Source organism: Rhipicephalus microplus, unplaced genomic scaffold, assembly GCF_043290135.1.
Source record: "Rhipicephalus microplus isolate Deutch F79 unplaced genomic scaffold, USDA_Rmic scaffold_14, whole genome shotgun sequence".
Taxonomy (NCBI): Eukaryota; Metazoa; Arthropoda; class Arachnida; order Ixodida; family Ixodidae; genus Rhipicephalus; species Rhipicephalus microplus.
In genome coordinates, this window is record NW_027464587.1 from 34004893 (window position 1) to 34020303 (window position 15411).

Below are 15411 nucleotides of genomic sequence, written 5' to 3' on the forward strand. Positions count from 1 at the left end.
AAAATGAGTCCATGGCAATCAGTTCATAAGACACACATGATGTTGCAAACGTTTCCAAAAATCCTTCTCGCCTCTCACTATCGCTTCCTTTTGTGAAGCAGCGCCGTCGCATTGTTTAGGTCAAAGCTATGCCCTGTCCAGCAAGCTGCGTCTAACAAGGGCCTAGCCAAAGGGGGGGCTTGAAGAATTGAAACTACCCCCCAAATTTTTCAATTTTGCTTGTGTATAAATACACGCACAAGTACAAATGCATGCACAAACATCCATAAAAAGAACCCTGCACCCTCCCCCTCCCCTTCGAAAAAGATTTCTGGCTACGCTCTAGCCGCCTGGGAATGGCTTACTATAGTTGATACTAGTAACCTCTCCTTTTGTGATCCTTTACAAATCCCTTGCTTTTAGTTTTGCCAATGTAATTATGTCACTTGCAATCCTATCAAACTTGGAGATGATCCTGCACTGATCATGTATGTACAGGTGCTGAATTTCACGAACACATGTCACAACGGTTTGTACGCTTAGCGGGTGTAAAAATTTTCTAACAGGTCTGGTGCACCTTGAGGAACATAGGGAATGAATGTCAATGGTCCATGAACTCCATCTTCACTCGTTACGCACTTTCAGTACCTCTTTATAGATTAATATTGGACTAATTCCATCACTGACATATAATCATGCCTTACTTTGTGCGGTAACAGAAAAGTAACAATGTTACTTCTCATGGTAACTTCAACTGCAACAAGTTACTTTTGAAAACTCTGTAATTTTAACACAGTTACATTTTTTGCTTAGGTAACTGTAGCACTGTTATTTTTTACTGGTAACGTGACCATGACTGCTTTAACCACGCCATGTGGAAGCATGTGCGCTTAGTGCCGAGTGAGGTGGCACGGCACGACGACTTTGAGAGCACAAGTGGCACAAGCCCACCCATCGTGCCATCTTGTTACTGATGACGAAAACGCGCTTAAGTGGCTGAGCTCTGAGGACCACCAACGGTACATGGTCTATATATAAATGGCTCGCCATTAGCAAGGTGGAAAAGTACTGTACTGTGGCGTAGTGATTAGCATTGCGCACTGAAGAGCGTGAGGTCACTGGCTCAGGGGTGGAAGCAGGCTTCAGGTTTTCGGAGCAGCTTTGGGAGTAGGAATATTGCGGTTTTGGAGCAGCTTTAGAGCAGTAGCAAGGGAGTTTTGGAGCAGCTCTGGAGCACCAAGTGATGTAGTTGGGAGCATCAAAATTTAGTTTTGGAGCAGATTTCTCGGGTGACACATCGCTGATAATTAGAATTTTTGCTTTCTGGTAAACAGAAATTTCAGTGGTTTCTATAAGCATGCAATGCTGATGAAGCGAACAGACTTACAGAAATTGATATATATTAAACCTTACAACATCAAAGCTGAAAGCAGAGCAACTCAAAGAAAGAAACATAAGCGGTGCTCTGGACAGCTACTAGACCTAAGACGAAAAAAAAAAGTAATGTTAAAGCGTTACAATAGTGAGGTTACGATAGTGGGCCGGGCCACTATCACCACATGTCAAGCGCGTGTATGTGAAGTGGCCAATGAACCTTGTACCATGAATCTGGTGTGCTCATATCTTCTGGCTACTTTGGTCTCAATCACCGCATCAGAGGTTCAGAAGCTCTACAATTTGCCAGAGGAACACATAAGTGCATCCTTTCGTAACAATCCTGAAGCTGCACACAGCTGTATGGAGGAACCTGGGTGCCCATACAAGCATTTCATCAATGCAACATCTTGCTGGGGATATGAGCCTGACTGCTGTGCACAAAACAGATACAATGTTGTCTCCTGTCCCGAGGATTCAGCTGGCTGGGCACCAAACAAACAGCAACAGCAGCACTTTTTCTTCAACCAGGGTGATTTTGGCTTCATCCGTGAGCGCAACAAGACTCAGCGTTCTTTGTCGACCACACGAACTGGGTGCTTCGTTGCTGGAATGCGTTAGTCACATGGAACTATGTCGGGCCAAGAACATTCGCCTGGACTTCAAGCGGTTGCTTAGTATGACTGGGCTCGTGAAGTATCGAGAAGACATCCTTGGGCCTGGCCTGGTTGGTGGCTACTGTCGGCTAGACAAGGACTCCCTACGCCTTCAAGGAGACCGCAAGAGTCCGTTACAGTCATGCAGGTTTGCTGAACTGGAGCACTTTGAAGAGATGCCTTTTGAGGGCTGCGATGTTGTCCTAGACCGGCCGACTCTCCTCATGAAGCTCGATGCAACGGTGAACATGTACCACCACTTCTGCGACTTCCTCAACCTGTTTGTCAGCATGCACTTCAATAATAACCTTGCCGGCGATTTTGACATTCTCATCTGGGACACGGTACCTTACAGGGGCACCTTCCTGCCAATGTGGTCAGCATTTCATTCAGGAAAGCTGAGAAGCCTGTCCGAGTTTCAAGAAAAGAAGGTGTGCCTGCAAGACGCACTGTTTGCCTTCCTGCCACGCATGATTTTCGGCTTGTACTACAACTTGCCTTTGGTACCCGGTTGCCGTTCAAGTGGGCTTTTCAAAGCTTTCAATCGCCATGTCTTGCACAAGCGCAATGTTAAAGTGCTTTCACCAAAACATGATGTACGTGTCACACTTCTGTCTAGAACAACTAGACACCGTCGAATTTTAAATGAAGACGAGCTGCTTGCAGCAGCCAGGAAACTTCCAGGTTTGTCCGTGCGGCGAGTTCACTTCAGTCATGAAACGGAATTTCGTCACCAAATTGAGGTCATGGAAAACACTGACGTCCTCATCGGAATGCATGGTGCTGGGTTGACTCATGTGCTCTTTCAACCAATCTCTGCTCAAGCTAGCTGCTCTGTTCTCCCTGGAATATCTGATCATCAGGCTGTGATACTTATGCTTTCTGATATTGTTTTAAAGAAAAATTGCAAGAGGGTCTCGTTCCCAAACTTTTCACGTGCAGATGATACTTCATATTGGACTTACTATCATTTGAATTTGATTCTTTTTCGAGTTGCACTGCTGATATTCATTATTTGTGGAAGTGTTTCAAGGACCTTATAAATGTGTGTATTGAAAGATTTGTTCCACGCATTGTAAAAAAATCGAAAGGAAAGACCCCTGGATTTCTCGGGAAACGTTGCAGTTGCGAAGACAGCTCAAACGTATAAAAAATCAGAGACGATACTCTAAAGACGTAGGTATCCTCCAACAAAGAATTTCTGAACTGGCTTCTCAACTAAAAGCAAATGTATTGTCTGACAGGGAACGCTATTATGGCCAACAACTCCCGAGTCTCATGTCTTTGTCTCCCGAAAGGTTCTGGAGATTAATTTCGCCCAATCCTGTGACTACTGATGTTTTTGAAATTGATGGTGTGGAAACTAGTGATTCCTCCGTTATTTCTAATGCTTTCAATGATCATTTCAAGTCTGTTTTTACGAAGGATAATGGAGTCTTGGAAACATTTGATATGGCAAGCCCACCCCTATCGGATATTGTCATAAGTGAAGAGGGAGTTTTTAAATTACTTTTAAAGCTTGATGTTAAAAAATCTTCAGGTCCTGATGAAGTACCGAATGAGTTCTTAAAACGCTATGCACAATGGGTTTCAAAGTACCTAACAATTCTTTTTTCTAAATCTCTAAAAGATGGTCAAGTTCCAGATGACTCGGTAACTGCTAAAGTCAAGCCCCTACATAAGAGTGGAAATCCTCATTCTGTAATTAACTATCGGCCGATCTCATTATTTTCAACTTCCTGTAAACTACTTGAGCATATAATACATAAGCATATTTCAGAATTCCTAGATAAGCACAATATTTTGTCAGGTTCACAACACGGATTCAGGAAAGGATTTTCTACTTGTACTCAGCTGGTAACTACAGTTCATGATTTCGCACTATCTATAAATTCTGGAAAACAGGTAGATGCAATTTTTATGCTTTTTGCTAAAGCTTTCGATACGGTCTTTCACAATAAATTACTCTTCAAACTGGATTTAATTCTTAAGAATACTCAGCTTCTAAATTGGATTTCCGGTTATCTTTCAAATCGAAAACAGTACGTCTTTTTCAATGACCATTGTTCTCGTACAGTACCGGTTGACTCGGGTGTTCCCCAAGGCTCTGTGCTCGGACCCCTCCTCTTTTTATTGTTTATAAATGATATATCACATGATATACCAGTAAGAGTCAAGTTATATGCGGATGATTGCATCCTGTACTTGGAAATAGAAAACCATGCTGATCAAATTCATTTAAACGATGCATTTCAAAAGGTCATTCGTTGGTGCGATAAATGGCAGATGTCAGTTAATTTTAGAAAGACCGTTTTCATGAAAATTTCTCACAAACGTAACACTCTTCATTTTGCATATTCAGCCAATAATGTTTCTTTGCAGGAGGTACAACACTACAAGTACCTTGGTCTTTGGATTTCGAATGACCTTAACTGGACGAGACATATTAAGGGGGGACGCGGCCTTTGAAAACCGAAAAATCGCGAAAAAGTCGATTTTTGGCAAACCACATATTCGGGCAGTATGTGTCATAAACTACCTTTTCTGTAAATATCAACGTCTAATTCGTCGCGAAACCATTTGAAATAAAGTTTAGAACATGCCACAGCGGCCCTCGAGCGGCGCGCGAGCGCTCAAAATACCCCAACTTGGCGTGATCGCAGTTTCTCGACCGCTCGACGGAGCGCCGCCATTTTGGTGTTGTTTTGTTTGTGAATTTTTGCTCTTTCTTTCCCCGCCACCTGCGTCGCCGGTGGCAGCGCAGGAGAGGAGCAAGCCGCTCATGATTGGAGGGCTAGCGAGAGCTTTCAAGTTTTCCGCGGCTGAGGCACGCAGCTGGGATTGGGCGAAGCGCGCGCTACCCATGGACGCGGGGGAGCCCGGGACTGCCATTGGCTGCTGCGCGCGATGACATAGCGCTCTTGCGCATAATGCGGCTGATGCGGCCGCTCGTCTGCTGCTCCTCCGTCCGGCGTCTTTGTGTTCCGCTCGCTTCCGTGTATCGTTGCAGCCGTTCGCATACTCTCCACGTTTCAACTGTCTTCGAAACGATTTCCAACCGTCTATACGAGACCGTTGTTGTGTTCGCTCACGATGCGCCCAACGAAAAAGAAGACGCTACAATCGTTCGGTGCAAGGAAGCGAGCTATGAAGCTTGTCCGCGCGGCGAGGCTCTCCGCTCGCACGTGCGCCGACGATGATCGCGCCGACGGTACCTGTGGGGCAGCTTCTGCTTCATCTACGCAAGAGAGTGGTCGCATCGGCGCGCCTAGCAACGGGACTCCTGCTCCGCCGGTGCAAGAATTTGTCGTTACAAGTGCGCCTGGTGTCTCGTGCTCATCGACAGTGGCTTCCGCATCTTCTCTTTCATCGGCCTCGAGTGCGATCGCGTCGTCAACTGTGCATTTGCAAACAAGTTTCCTGACGTGCGAGGAGAAAGAGGCGGCGGATCAACAACGCGCTACTGTGCAAAGAGAACTTGGCGCTATGCCAGCGACGGAGCGGAAATTTCAGGCAATGGAGCGCGATCATGAAGCTGCCACCGCAACAAGTGAAGGCGAAAAATTTTTCCTTGTGCAAATGGATGCCCTAGACTACCTGCTATCTCGGACCCCGTGCCACCGGTGCACCGCGATTGGGATGAAGGTACGAGGAGGCACCCAACTTGGACTTGCTGCAAAGCTTGAGCTAGTATGCTTGCATTGTGGAGTAGTTTCAAGCTCATGGAGTTCATCTCGTCAGGATGACACAAAGGCCTTTGATGTGAATGTAAGAGCCATTATGGCAACAAAACAAATAGGCAAGGGACAAACAGCTCTCAACGACTTTTGGGCAGCAATGAACGTGTCCCATCGTGGCCTCCATCACAAGACCTTTCAGAAGCACCTGAAGAAATTCAGGGAACCGCAGACACAATGCATAGAAAATTTCTATGCAGAATCTGCTTCTGCTGTAAAAGCCACTTACAAAGAAATGGATCAATATTTCACCAGGGATATAACAGTTTGTTTTGATGGAACATGGCACAAGCGTGGGCACACATCCCATATTGGAGTTGGGGCAATTATCGAATACCATACGGGCCTTATCTTGGACGCCGTTGTTCTGTCTAATCAGTGCCTTGGTTGCCAAGTAGGGCCAAAGCCTGGAGACGCAGACTATGCATGCTGGCTGGAGAATCATGTGTGCCAGAAAAACACCGACTCTATAAATCAGGGAGAATGGAGGTTGAGGCAGCTATCATCCTCTTTTCACGCTCACTGTCGAAGCACAACCTCCGTTACACAACGCTCGTGTCTGATGGAGATAGTGCCACCTTCTCTGCCCTTGTACAAGAAAATGTTTATGAACTGGTCCCCATTTCAAAAGAGGAATGCCTGAACCACGTTCAGAAGAGGATGGGGACTGCACTTCGCAACCTTGTGCAGAAAAGTGACAAGGCTTTGGGAGGGAAGGGCAGGCTGACAAAGGCCCTCATCGACAAGTTGACAGATTATTATGGCTGGGCCCTACGGAACAATTCCGATGATGTGGCTGCAATGCGGCGGGCAGTGATGGCATCGTACCACCATGTGACGTCGACGGATGAGGAGCCGCACCATGACTTGTGCCCAGAGGGTGCAGACTCCTGGTGTCGTCACAATGCCAGCAAGATTACCGGTGTTCCACCTCCGAAGCATTCGTACAAGCTGCCACGCTATGTTGCAGATGCACTTCTACCCATTTATGAGAGGCTCTCACAGGCTTCTCTTCTGCAACGCTGCCTGGGAGCAAAGACGCAGAATGCATCAGAGTCCTTTCACTCTGTGCTGTGGTCCCTCATGCCCAAAAAGCAGCATGCGTCACTGATTGCTGTGGAGACAGCACTGCATGATGCAGTGCTAAGATACAATGCTGGCTGCTACAGGGCCACCCAAGAGCTAGCTTCATCAGTGGGGCTAACACCTGGCCACCTGGCCATTCAACGGGCAGCCGAGAAAGATTCTCTGCGCTTGAAAAAGGCTGAGAAGCGATCCCTAGAGAAGATGGAAAGGCGGCAAAGAAAGAGAGTGCCAAAGGACACCTCCAGTTACGCTGCAGGTTCATTTTAGAACTGCCTATGTGCTCAAAACTTTAAAACATCGTTTTCTCAAAATGACTTTTTTGGCTAGTGAGGCTGCTTATTCCAGCCATATCTCTGGAACCACTCATTGGATTTCCATAAGTCTTTTTTATTATGTACATGAATAAATTTCTGAGGGGGTGACAAGCCCATTTTTTCAATATATTGTGTGTTATTTATTATATTTAATCAAAATTTGATTGATAATATCCTAATCACGAACACAAAGTTTGATGGTCTGCTAAAACTTTTCAGCAAGGAAATTCAAAAAAAGGGCTCTGTTACCCCTTGGAGTATCAATCTGGGAATCATCATAGTTAATTTCACAGTTCCAGCACCTTTTGAAAGTTCTCCAGGCCTGGAATAAGAGAACCATGTGCACTACCCTGATATTCTGCTGTAACTTGAAAACCAGTGAACATAACTTGATGAAATTTTGTAGTTCTTCTAATGCTTTCGCTATAAGTCTATTTTGAAAATTTCATTAAGATATCTCAATAAACAAAAAAGTTGGTATCCAATGGTAGCCTCCCCCCTTGACACTGTAATAAGCTCGTGCAATTACAAATTATTTTATCTTAGACGAGCTCTTAAGCACTCCACTCCTGCCGTTTGCCTTGTTGCATTTAATGCAATTGTTCAACCTACTTTAGATTATGCATCCATAATTTGGTACCCTTACACCAGAAAAAATATCAGCGAAATGGAAAAAATTCAAGAGAGAGCTGTTAGGTTTATTTATAACAGTTTTGGTCGTACTTCAATAACATGTTTATTAGCAAAAGCTAACATCCCAACACCTACACAAGGAAATAAAGTATTGAGATTGAAATTTTTCTTTCAGTTAGTTAAAGGTTATTTTAAGTTAGACTTATCATATATACTTCATTTGTCCACAGGATATACCACAAGACAGAGACATGCCTTTACAATAACCCCATTTTCCACCCGTAATAACACATTCAAGTATTCGTTCTTCCCTAGGACAATTATCACATGGAATAACCTTAGTAATGAAGTGGTTTGCCAGTCATCCTTGAACCTTTTTGCTGCGCAGCTCTAGCAGCGAGTGTCTAATTTATATGACATGTGCTCCTGTTGTTTATTTCAATCACTGTAACCATTCTCCACTTGTGATCATCTTGAATGTAGTGCTCATTTCTCTATATGTTCTTATGCCGGTTTATTACAAACCACTGTTCTTTTTTTTTTCATTCTGAAAGTGTGTGAATGCCTTACCTGTTTTATATTTATTTGTTTGCCGATTTGTAAACTTATCAAATGTATATCCACCCTGCCAAAACCCTATGTTAGGGTTGCACTATTCATAAATAAAATAAATAAATACAATGTTCAAAATGTGATTAAAACACCACATCCAACATGACCAGCAATGCAAGACTAGATATGAGCTACTAAAACGAGTTACCTTCATACTAAACCAATAAGGCTCTATAAAAATAAGTGTAAATACATATGTTCGGTCATTCAAGTGCCACCACCAACATGAGAAGCACGAGAAAATTCAGATGCGCTCGCCACGTCATTGATAGACAATGAAATGAGAAATTTTTTATTACAATAGAAATAATAACGTCACTCGACAGGTTTTCACCGTCGCCGCCATGTGTCGCGTAAATTACCAAGTTGGTAGCATTACCTGCGCATCGTAATTCTACCCGCACGTAAAATTGTGCAAGCTGAGGTGATGAGTGCTGCTCAAGCAGAGATTAAACGAGGCGGCCAATCTCCGTCGCTCGTAGGGCGCACGCAATAGTATTCCACCGCGTGTCAGACCTTCCTGCGAATGCTCAAACAGAAAGGAAACACACCACCCGTCTTGAACGAGCATGAAAAGACGCGAGGAAGAAGGGAGTCACTTGAACAGCAGCTGTGGACATTGATTCTAAGGGCGTGGTTGCGATGGCTGGTGCGCGTGCTATCGGCAAGCATCAGCGCACGGTTCGTAAACCGTCCTACATGGTGCGCTCTCAACAGGAAGAGATCATGCGATAAAAGCATTTATCCCTGGAGCGGCCGTAATTATTCTCTTACACCAGCATTTTGTAGTTGTGAGTGTCGCGATGTCGGATCGAAAAAAGTTAGCTGCAGCTTCTTACTGTCCTATGGTTGTGATGTTGACGAAGGCAGTAGCCGCTGTTTTCATGAGTCAACTTTTTATTTGGGCAAATCTATGCCCAGAAAACAAAACATCACTCTGCAAGCAATAGGCCTGTAGACAGATAGTAGCAAACCAGAGCATCAACGGTCAATAATCTGCCAAGCAGCGAAGTGTGTCGGCATTTATGCAAGTGCCATTAAAGATTCCAGCATTGTCGCTAGCGGCCACTTCTTACAAAAGTTCCCAAACATTCTAATGTACGTGTGGTGCGCGTAATCTCATTGGAAAATTTTAGGCTTATCAAAATGGTCCCCAGTCATTTGGGCGCAGTTTGCGCAAGGCAGTGTTACATGCATAATGGTGCGGTAACAAAAATAGAAAAAAATAAGCGCATGTGACATTACAATTCAAACATTACATATTGTTGCTATTGCTATCATCGCTTCGCCGCTGAAACTGATTTTAGTTTTTTTTTTTTTTTTTCAGTTTATATGGTTTGACGATCTCCATCGTAGAGCGTGTGCTGTGCTCAGTGGTTGCTCAGCAATGGTTTGCGGTTTTTTTTTTTTTTTTTTTGCAATAGCACAGCGGTCTTTATAGTTTGATTAACAACTTTGCTGTTGAAACATATATGTACTCTCATAATGAGGTATGAACACAACCACCACCTTAACAAAATTCATGCATTGCTTTCATGCATGAACCAAAGTATGACGTGACAGAACTAATTTGATATGAACGCGGTTGCGTACTTTGCGTAGCCCACGCGAGTTGCTTGGTTAATGCTGAAACTAGACTAAATTTGGTGTTGCGCATGCAAATTGCTGTTTAGGCGAAGCAGCTCAAATTTACACAGAATGGCGCTACAGTATAACCTCGCTACAATGGATCTGCTTACAACAGACATTCAGATACTACATACCAATTTGCGGCATTATGTTGATCTCCCTATTCATACCACTGATCGAGATTAGTTCACAACGGATCCGGGTACAAGGAATATTCGGATATAATTGGCCGAAATAAGAGGCCAGAAAAGTAGTCAGCACTCCTTTACAACGAACTTCTCACATCGATTGGCATACTTCCAGGACGGGAGCAACGTGCCTGCGGTGTCAACACAGGTGGCAGTCATTTTAAGGCAGTTGTGGTTGGTTTGGATCGATCTGGCTAACAAGGCTTACTACGAATAATGGCAAATGCATTGTACAAAATTGTATGCATAATTTCTAATTATTACAGCGTTATTAAAGCAAAAAACAGACTGCTTAACTAAAAAAAACCATTAAAGCGATACTTCCTTTGCAGCTGCTTACTTTCGCCAAAGTAAAAAAAAAAGTTGATAGAAAGCGCTCGCTTGGTAGCGGCCCCTCTCGGAATAGAAGTTGCGGTCGGCATGGCGCTGACAGCAGGTGCTTTGTTCGGCTGGGGCTGTTTCGACTTTTTGTTAGTCCTCTTCTTGTGTGTCATGTGCGTTGGTTCGTTGTGGATGTGATCACGGTGTGATGGAGCCTATGAAGCTGAGCACATCAGCCAAGGTCACCGGGTCGTGAGCCACTGCAGGCGACGAAGCATAAGCTGAAAGACAAGCTTGATATCATTGAGCAAGTTGAGAAGGGAAAAAGCAGGTGGACGTGGCCGTGGCGTAAGGCTTGTTGAAGCAGGCGGTCCACACCATTGTCAACACCAGAGCGATGATCTTGTTGAAGAAAGTATCAGGTGACTTACAACCTAAGAGGTTTCGACTCCGTGAAGCTTCATATCCTGATGTCGAAAAGGCCCTGCTGATGTAGCTTCACGACGCCTGTTCGAAATATCCCCGTGAACGGACTGCTGCTACGAAAACGCGCGGAGCAACTTGCATTTGTTCTTAATCAAGAACAGTTTAAATGCATACCTGCCAAGTTCAAGGATTCTGAATCCAGGAGATTGCTGCAACGGGAAGGAGGGGGCGCGGCACAAAAAAAAAACATACAAACAACAAAAAAACATCGCAAAAAAACAAAAGAGGGTGCGAGAGGAGTCTCAATCACAAGCACCAACATCAGTGTTGCGGTCTTATAGTGGCTAGGAGTGGCCGACCACACGAGGGTAGAGATTTTCACTAAGGTGAGAGCCTGAAAAGATCAACACAACTAGCAAACTCGCGTATGTCTTCGTGGGACACACGTGAACGGACTGAACAGCGCAGCTGGCTAGCGCAAAAGCGCGGGTCAAAGCTTTGCCTACTACTAGATTCTTTTGATAGGAAGGCCGAAACGCGTCTGGCCCCTTTTTATTGTGATAGCAATTATATGGACAGTCCAGCTGTTTTTTTTTTTTTTTTTGCCTAGCTACTGCCGCCGGCCTTCACCGCATATGTATGCGTATTTATATATATTAACACTCAAAGAAAAAAAAGAAAAGCCGCCCGCGCTCAATGCGATGCACCAATGCGTGCTTATCTCTCACGTGTACTTTGCCCCATAGATGGATGCCTGTGCGCGAGCGCTTATCCTTTGGTGGGGAAATCGTGTGCCATCAGCTTTCACTGAAACGAAAGCGTTAGTTGCCGGCTCACTAAGGTCACTTTGGTCTCTGCATAGGCCCCTTTTGCAAAAACAGCGCGCTTTTCATACTATTTCATACTATTTCATACTATTTCGCACAACAGGCCACAGCTGCAGATGATGGGAACGCACTTGTGACAATGGAGGCCTGTATAGAGTCTGAAGCTGTTTATCACACAGTGCAGGCAAAGCTGACTAGCTTCTTTCAAAAGATATAAAATAAATCCAATAGTCAACCATGTTATTTTGTGACTTGCAATTCTCTCTTATTATAACAGATTTTTACACATTTACACTCGACTCCTCTTAAACGGAACTCGAAGGGGATCCATAAAACTGTTCCATAAGTTTCATTTAAGTACACTTATTTAGTGAACCAAGACCTTTATTCAAATTATACCAACCTCACCTTACTCATGGGGATGAGTAGGAGAAAAAAAAAAAACCAAGAGTCGTTTGTTTGGCAAGCTTGAGTTGTTTTTTCGCAAGGTACGCACCCATGCTTGACATACCAGCTAGAAATTTTGGACAAGCCTCGTGCACAAAATAGCGCTACAAAAGTTCAACAGCCTCTTTAGCTGATCGGTCTGGTGGCACCACTGCACTGGCAGTATTGTCATCGCATTCATCACTGGAAGGTTGATCCTCATCTTGCAGTTCAACAATCATTTCCTCGTCAGTCTCTTCACGACAGGTACGAACATTTTTACCAATTGATTAGTAATCCTACAGCGCGAAAGGGGCAGAGGGCACGACCTGACTGAATGCTGTCTTAATTTCGGGATCACCAGGGCTTCCTTTTTCATCAGGTACAGCTTTCTTGCTCTTGAAAGCCAGCATGGTGAAAGCATCTGTGTTGTTGCCTTCACTTGCTCCCAGGCACAAGCCAAAATGTGGATGGCTGCCAATAAATCTATGCTGTAGCGTTTCCCGCTGCCTGCTCTAGGCAGCATTTGATATAGCAATTGTCGATGGTAATTAACTTTAATGTTCTAAATAACCCCTTGATCCATCGGCTGGATCACTGCCGTTGCATTGGCTGACAAGAACTCTAGAGTGATGGCTCTGAGTCCTTGAAACTGACCGTGGGCTGGGCAATTATCCACGATGAAGACAACCTTCCTGCCTTGCCTCGTAAATCTAGCGCCTTCCTCCTGAAGACAGTTTTGGAAAATGACCATGGTCATTCCCACTCTTCCGTTCCCATGGTTTGCAGCAGGAAGGTGTCGAACGCCTTTGAAATAACGTGGGTACCTTGATTTTCCTATTACCAACAGCTTCAATTTTTCAACTCTTGTCATGTTTGCACCCACCAGCACAGTGATGCGATCTTTACTGCGTTTTCCTCCCCTACAGGCTTCGCCTTTGAAGGTGAGAGTTTTTGATGAAAGTGCCTTATAAAAAAGACCCACCTTGTCGACGGTGAAGACGCCTCATGGCTCAAAGCTCATCAAAATTTCCTTAAGCTGCTCCTGTTGCCAGTCGGTGCAAATACCCCTGTTGACGGCACCACTCTCACCTGAGATTGCATTGAAGACTAGGCCATGGCGCGTTTTGAAGCAGCTGAGCCATTCACCGCTTAGAACAAAGTTCTTACACCCATTTGCATGGCGATCTCTCAAGCTTTCTGCTCGAATATTGGTCCGCTAATGAACAGATTGGAACTCCGTGCACGCTTGAACCACAGAAAAAGAACTTTTTCTAGTTGTTCATAAGGCGTCGCCCACATCCATTCAGATGTAAAGGTTCCATTCTTAACAGTGCCTTCAATCTTTTCTCTGTCATTCTAGATCCGCGACAGCGTCGATTTCGGGATGTATTTTTTCGCCACCTCCGTCTTGGGCAGGCCGCTTCGATCGAGCTCCTGAAGAATTTGCAGCTTTTTTTTCAAGTGAGAGTGCATGGTGCAGCCACTTCCTAGGACCATCAGGCTGAAATAACATCGTGATCAACCGCACTTACCAGCACAAATAGGCCTAACGCACAATTGACACGCCGACTCTGTTCTCACAGCTGCCCACAGCCACAAGCGAGAATGGCTACTGGATTGGCTTGTCTCGATCTCGAAGTGTTGCCATGGTTGTGAGACTACCTTTGGCATGAGCGAGTCTATGCTGTCTTTAAAGTTTGTGCTGTTTAACTATAGGTGACCAATAAGCACTGTTTGGATTAACTGATGAATTTTACTGCACAACACATAGAAATACAGCCATATGAGCCCGTTTAGTTACAATAATGAGGCATTTTCGTTTAAGCGAGTTTCATTTATTGGGAGCCTACTGTGCATAAAGGTCTGTTCTAACAGTACATAAATTTAACATACTCCCTTTACAATAGACTAAAATCCCCTTCACTATGAAGGCCTGTTGTAATGAGGTTATACAGTATTGGCCAGCACTTCCACTCCTGCTGGTTCAAAGCCCCACTGAAGATCTTTTCCTCTTCGTTTTTCTTTGACATGTTTTAGTAAATGTTTTGCAACGTCATATCCGTAACGAAAATAAGTCAGCGGAGCTGTGGTGTATCGCGCCATAAAACACTTTCGTGTTAGAAAGCCGGAAAGCTGCAAAACAAACAGAACCACCTCGCAACTTTCCTTTTCACATTGCAAAGAGACATGTTCTCTATTAGCTTGCAGTCACTGTCGGAAAGACATTGGTGGAGTCAAAATGCACACTGGCATGTTCAAAATCAAAAGTAAATTCTGTTGTAGTATTGCAAGTTTCCATTGATCGTGTTCTTCTTCAAACTAAACAGCACTTTTCTAAACTAAACAGCGTCACTTTTCGTCCCTTTGCACGCCAAAAAGTGAGACATAAGTATACACTTTAAAGAACACCTAAAAAACCTTACGACAAGGGGCAGACACAGGTCCTCTTAAAAACTGTAAGCGCAGGCTCGACATTTTGTTTCCTTGGTGCAGAAAACACTACGGGTAGCTTATACCTATTGGCCACCTTTTTAAGCAACTTTATGGGCGTATGGGACAAATACTGGTCTTTATTCGAATCGCTGACATTCCCTCTTTTTCACTTTAGCCCTTGAAGCAGTGATTCAGCCGCTGCCGCAATGACAGAGCATGAATGTAGCCGGCCGACCTGGCAGTCATTCTGCGAGTCCAAGAGGACCTTGTGGTAAAAGGCATGCGAGGCCATACATTGCCCGCGTGATGGGAGTGGTCTACAAAATTCTGCTCTCCTGTGGGTGGGTTTACATCAGCCAGACTGGCCAATGCGTAAACGACTGAGCGAGAAAGCATGAGCTTTCGATCAAAAATAATCTTTTGGCACATTTGCCTATGCGCTGCAGCACGTGCGAACGTGAGGCAAGATTTGCTAATATCACCATTGTAGGCAGAAGCAAGGAGGTGATTGAGTGAGAGACCCTAGAAGCACACCTCATCAGGAAAAACAAATATTTCTGCATTAGCGATACTTCGGTGACACTGCATACTGCCGAATTAAATTTTTTTTTATGGGTTTTTGAACTAGCACGTGCACGGAGTGTGCCCGATTGTGCGATGTGATGTATGGTATGTTATTGTGCATATGTGACATGGTGGATACAGTGAAAGCTCGTTAATTCAAACTTCAATATTTCGAATTTATGGATAATTCGAACTGTAAGTTA

General features: G+C 44.4%; 1 protein-coding gene and 1 pseudogene across 6 annotated transcripts in view; one reads left to right on the forward strand and one right to left on the reverse strand.

Moving 5' to 3' along the window:
* The window catches only part of LOC119181417 (myb-related protein B), a 239557-nt gene that overhangs the window by 146165 nt on the left and 77981 nt on the right, over window positions 1-15411 (reverse strand). The gene's annotated exons all lie outside the window — the stretch shown is intronic.
* On the forward strand, window positions 1211-3189 carry LOC142784532 (EGF domain-specific O-linked N-acetylglucosamine transferase-like; annotated as a pseudogene).